Source organism: Coptis chinensis, chromosome 6 (assembly GCF_015680905.1).
Source record: "Coptis chinensis isolate HL-2020 chromosome 6, ASM1568090v1, whole genome shotgun sequence".
In the NCBI taxonomy this organism is placed as follows: Eukaryota; Viridiplantae; Streptophyta; class Magnoliopsida; order Ranunculales; family Ranunculaceae; genus Coptis; species Coptis chinensis.
Window position 1 is genome coordinate 3,290,895 of NC_141461.1, and position 6,617 is coordinate 3,297,511.

Sequence of the window (6,617 nt, forward strand, 5' to 3'; positions counted from 1 at the left end):
CATTTATTGGTGGCTCGCTTTCTTGGCCATCTAAATCCTTCATCCAATGCAAACTTTATAATGACCAATACCCATAGATTGAAATTGAATGATGCGAGCCCATAGAAACACCCTTTGTTTCCAAGAGTTGTGTGTAACCACTATTGAACCCTTTTTCTCAAGACGGGATCTAACTGTTTTTAGCCAATGCTTAAAGGTGCGTCAAAACTAATTTTTCATGTTTCACTTTAAAGAGTGGAGTATTTCACATGGTAGTTTGGTGTATCCATTTGTTGACTTTTTAGTAGTTAATTCATTTGATTCAAACACGTATATGTCCATTTTTTTAATCTCTTCATCACCTATGGTACAATGTATAAGTGAATCGAAATTACTGTTTATCACTTTATTTTCCACCACCGCAAAACCCGACTTACCGTGATGTGCTTATATTATGAAAAACAGGGAGGTTAATTGGTGAGGCCTATATAATATAGAGGTTTTACACTGGGAAAAACATAAAAGCAGTGATTGGGTTATCTCATTAACACGAAACTCATTACTTTCCAACTAGCATGACAGTAGCAAAAATCTAGAATCTGAATCATTACTTTGCCTTTCCAACGGCTCCCTCTTGCTGGTTCCGAAAATGACTAAGAATCTGGTGTGCCTGCGTGTAAACAGAATCAGAATCGCACTTCATTAGTACGAAGAGAAATTACAAGAAACGCTAGGCCGACACCGAAATGAGAGGTTCCCGCATATCACCTCTCAATACATGAGCACTTCCATGGATAGCCCAATCAAGTATGCAAAACACTTCTATTTATGTGTTGAGAATAAAACTCCTACCAATACACATTGTTCCAGAAACAAAGGTTTCTCTGACATATTATGTTGCAAGCAAGATTATCTTAATAGTTGCCTTTGATAGCTCTATCACCATTTAATATTTGTATATATACGTTATGAAGTTTCATAGTCTACATTTTGATATATTTTTCTGCTAATAAACTCTATTTGTTTATACACTCACATATCAGAGAAAAAGAATGCAAAGATTTAAATTAAAGTAACAAGGTTAGGAATGCATACTTTCTCTTTTACTCTAGGTGTACCACATTGAGACAATGAAACAAGAGGTGGCACAGCCCCTTCTTGAAGAACTAAGGTCTGAGAACTTCGGCTATTAAAGCATAGTTGCAATAAGATAGACGCAACATTTTCCTTTTCTCATTTGTGATCTGTTTCTAGAACTTCAACAAGTAATGGGATGCCACCTTCACAAGTTATTCCGGCCCCTCTAGAATTGTTGACGGGTTGGCAAGAAGAAGCGGCATTTGTCAATCATTCCTATGTCGGGATCCATCACTCAATAAGGTGCTTCACTGCCCCTGCATGAAATATGGAAAGATTGAACAAAGCAGTAACATCATCTTTCTTCCCCCTAAGGGTTCCCGATTCTAGGAGATCAACTAAGGCCTTGACTACAGTAGAACGACCAATCTTCATTTTGTACTCTTCCAACACAGAGAGTCTGAACAAAGTAGCGGCGCCATTCTCTTTTGCTTTTGCACTTCCTGACTTAAGAACATGGATTAGTGGCTCTATTGCTCCTGCTTCTGCAATCATGTTCTTATTGTTTTCATTAATAGATAGGTTCAACAAAGTAGTGACAGCGTGCTCTTGGGTCAGCTTCTCTACTGAATATAGCAATGAAATAAGAGGTGGAATAGCACTACAATGAGCAATAATTACGCGATTATCCATATTGTGCTTGGCGAGAAGCCGCAAAATCTATTCATTTTGTGGTTTGTGTGTCACTGCATTGAACTTTTAGATCCTCTACAAGCTTCTCAACATGGGAAGATGTGGTCAAATCATCAAATCCTGAGTCAGAAAATGGAAGAGAGAGGCTTCTCTGATGGTTACTTCCATATATTATCGGCAACTGCGGTGACTGTTTTGGAGCTATGATATTTTCTGCGGACAACCATGGAGAAAATCACGCCTCTTTACTTGGAGAAGAAACCGAACAATTGGTTGTGACTTCTTCGAAAAATTCACTTCGTGTGTCCATGCTTACTCGACAAATCGATGCTTCATGTAAATTCGATTTGCAAAGGATGGGGAAGATATTCAATGCTCGAAATAGTGCTTGAGGCTGATTCACTCCTGCTTTGTGAATATATGACTGCCCTGGGAATGATTGGTCACACTTTGGAATCACCTTGCTATTATCTTCAATACACTTTGATGAGTCGCCAACCTTTTTCTTTTGAGATCGATGTCCAGCTTCCAGAGAGGACCTTGGAGTAGAATTATTACTATAGAAACAACAATGAAAACTCTCTGCACGGGTGAAATCTTGAGAAGGGACATTAGAAGATATAGGCAAAGGTGAAGCATTGTTTCCATTAACAGTATCACAACGTCTTATGTTATTGTCTTCGCACCAATTTGCAATTAAATCCTTCACGGTGTAAATGGTAATAAGATTTGCATGTGCAAGATCTTGACGGGTTTTTTTGAGAAATGTTAGTCCGTTGTCAACCCACCTTTGGATGAAAGCTCTTTCATAAGTCTGTCCAGATGCCACAATCACAGGGTCCAACATCAGCCCCAGCGACGTTGAGCAGCAAAAATAAGGAGGAATAGGCACGCCATTTGTAGCTGAATATTGCTCAACTTTAGCCGTCCAATCCCGAATGTGCGCAATAAGATTCACAATTTGATAAATTGCTTCTAACTCCTTGAGCAGTGATCTTGCTCTCTCCTTTTCCAAGGTCACACTCTCCACCAGCAACTCCTGATTTCAAGTTAAACCAAGTGACTCAGTAATTTTTATTAGAATCTCTGAATGGGGTAAAAAATTTCCTTTTGATCTCTCATAGCTTCTTTTTTTAATTCCAATACTCTCTCTTGGTCTAAACATTGAAGTTCCTGCAAACGGTGCTGAAAACAATCTACCAATAAATTAGCACAAAGCAAGAAAATAATGAGAAAATATGTAGCACAAGTAGATCAACAAGGCTTATAAAAGGAAATGCAAACAAGGAAAAAGGCACAGAGGGCTGCAACAAATAATTCATATGAGATTGAAGTACATATATATTAAGTACCTTCAAGATCAACTAATTATGAAGTGAATGAAGATGAGTGCAGCATTATACACAATATGTGACAAATATCAATACAAGATCTCTGGATCTTTATTGCCATTGGCTCACTCCGTAGGACCTGGAGATAACAAAGAAAACTTATTAGGGGGGGACACTCCTAAGTATAAGGAACTGGCTTCATTAAAGTTAGACCAACACCTTTTCCTAAAAATTGTGTTCGACTTACCTTGAGTTGAAATCTGCATTAACAATTACTAATAAAACATTTAATGGGTGTTTAACCATATGTGTATCCTATCTTAGTATACGGGAACAATAGGATGTGCAAGAATTTCCTTTATTGTTTTGATCATGTAGTAGTTAGATTTCTTATGAGTTTGTTATGTTTGTTATGTTTTTTTTTTAAAGGATAATTGTATTAATAAGAAAAAGTTACATAGTACAATGCATTGATAGGATTGATAGTTATCACCGAGGACCAAAATATCGCCGATATATCTGATATATTGTTGATATATATTATTTTTTTTGTACACCGATATCGATATTTTCGACATACATCCACCGAATATTGAACCCTTTTTTTCGATATATATTTGAATTTATGATATAAAACTTTATATCGCCGATATAATCGATATATACGATATTTACAATATATATCGTTTGATTTTTTGACCATTTTTTAATATAAACCCGATATTTCCAATATATTTTTGATATTTATGATATATTCGATATTTCTAATATTTTAAATAGTTTGGATGGGTCAAAAAAAAAAAAATAGATATATCCGATATATATGATATATATCAGTTTTTGGGTACACCAAAATATTCACCAATATCGATATTTTGGTCCTTGGTTATCACTACCACATTAGATACTAAAATCAGTTTACAAATCTTTAAACTCCCGCTGCCGGGATCGAACCCGGGATTATGTTGGTTTGTCCCTACTAGCACATCACATTATATTATGTTGGCTTATTAAAAAGTAAAATGTCTTTCTTTTGTATTTTTATTATTGTTTATTATTTATTGGGTTCAATTTCTTCGATTTGTCATAAATTGACAACACAAAGTTTGACGAAATATTTTTTTTCGCCATTACAGATTACCATAAGGACAGAAAGGCTTGGGAACTTGGAAAGTGGAAAGGCTATATATTTATCAATAAGGTGGTATTAATTGTTAAACGTGAAGTAAAAAAAAAAAAAACTTGCATCACAAATTGACTCAAAACATAAATTTACTTACCATATTTTTTCGCTTGGATACATCAGAAATTTTGAAGCAGAACCTTACGTAAGAGGGGAACATTTGTGATCCTTTAGATCGTACAAAGAATTTCTACTTTGTCCTTTGAAGAACACGTAGGTAAAACATATATATGATACGATCTTGATCATAGTTTTGGACTTCATATAAATATGGATATTTATTTCTTGATGAATTATAAGTATCCATACTGAATGTGGTAGAACTCACTTGGGATTGACAAAATGTTGGTATAGAATAGGACTATAGGTAACCTAATTGTTTCATAGTGTGGTGATGACCACCTATTCCAAACTTAAGGACAAATTGAGTATCTCTGACATAATAATAATTTTAAAACATTGTATCTGACTGACAATTAGTAAAATATTTTCTTCAAATATTGCAACATCAGATCATACTATGTATTTAATACCAGCTATCATATTACATAGTGCTAAGCTTTCAATCACGTGCATCGCACGTGCCCTCTACTAGTTGATATAAAAGGAAAACCACTTTATGGCAACACCACTCTGTGAGGTGTATTGGCACTTCTGCTCTCAGGAAACAAGACAAGGGCGAGTCAATAATACAGCACAAACACTTCTGCTCTCAGGAAACAAGACAAGGGCGAGTCAATAATACAGCACAAAAAAATTCGTAAAATGCGCAATTGTACAGATATCTCAGGAATAAGGATTTATGAATGGGGACAAAACTAAAAAGGACAAAATTCCGAAATAATGAACCAAAAAACCCACCCGCATTTCAAAAACACTCTTAAGGACAATAGTTGACTTTTGTCCGAAAAAGACAATAGTACCCTAGTATGCACAGGTGTCGGTGCATACCACCTTAGTATGCTATCTTAGTATGCACAAACATCAATGCATACCAAACATCACAAAGAAAATGTTATGCACAAGTGTCATTGCATACTACCTCTTGGAATCACGAGGTATACACAAACGTCGATGAATACCAAACATCACAAAGAAAAATGGTATGCACAAGTGTCGGTCAAGCATACTACTTCTTGGTATCGCGAGATATCACGTATTATCGGTCGCATACCAAACATCAAAGAAAATGGTATGCACAAGTGTAATGTCATATACTACTTCTTGGTATGTGAGATATGCACAAACATCAGTGCAAACCAAACATCGCACAGGAATTTGATTGTGGAAATGTATGTTGGCCAAATGGATGAAATTGTTAGTTGCAACTTTCAAGTGCCACTGATGTATGTTTTTGTTGGATAATGAATTTAAGTTGAAAACAAGTACTTTTTTAATGAATGTTACAATCTTTGGTTTACATTATATATTTTTCTTTTAATGAATTTAATTCATGCAATTGAATATAGTATAAGTATTAATTGTGCATTAACCAAGTTTACATCCTTGTGGTTTTGTACAAAACAAACAAACAAAAATCTCGGTGCATACCATGTCAGTGTAGGATACATTGTTTCTGAATTAACTGGTAATGTTTCAACCACACTACTTGTCTCTCCTTATGGATTTGCTTCAATGCCTTTTGAGATGGTTGTGTGTATGTATTGTGGTAGCCGACAATTAGTTTTTGTTGATGAACTACCACCACCAAAAGGCAAAAGCTGTCGGTGCACACCAAAAGAGGGTATGCACCAAAGTCCCGTACATACCCCTTCAAGTGTGCAATGAAAACTACGATACCCCTCACATACAAAAATAATGTGGTGACGGAGATGAAATTCCGGGATAGATCGTAAACAAAAAAAATGGAACCAACAAACTAAAATAAACTTTTATTGAATTAAATGAGAATATCAATAGAGAATCATGTATGTTTACTTGAATGTATGTGCAACTTCCTCTATGTTTCTCGACATTGGAAAAAATAATTGCAACATCAGAATGCCTCACTCCTTTCTCCCTCATTCCACTGCCCCTCATTCTTTTGGTCTGCATTCTTTTTCCCAGTGCAAGTCTTGCGATTGTGGTGGTCCGTCGAATGACATTTTCGGCACTTATGACGTTTGTTGCGCATTGCACCCGTATTCTCAATTCTCTTAAAACATGGTCTACCAGGACCCCTCTTGACATTTGGTGGTAGCACACTAAAATCCATAGCACTGCAAAATCAACCAACCACATCATTAAAAAAATGTGGTATGCACAGTTGTTAGTGCATACTCAAAAAGTTAGATCTATAATGAATCGAACAAAAAAAACATCGAATCAAATCAAAATAAACATATATTAATAAA

The 6,617-nt window shown here is 35.6% G+C and overlaps 1 pseudogene; it reads right to left on the bottom strand.

The window, feature by feature from the left end:
- Positions 1–586: 586 nt before the first annotated feature.
- On the bottom strand, positions 587–6,239 carry LOC147490784 (U-box domain-containing protein 3-like; annotated as a pseudogene).
- Positions 6,240–6,617: the final 378 nt, after the last annotated feature.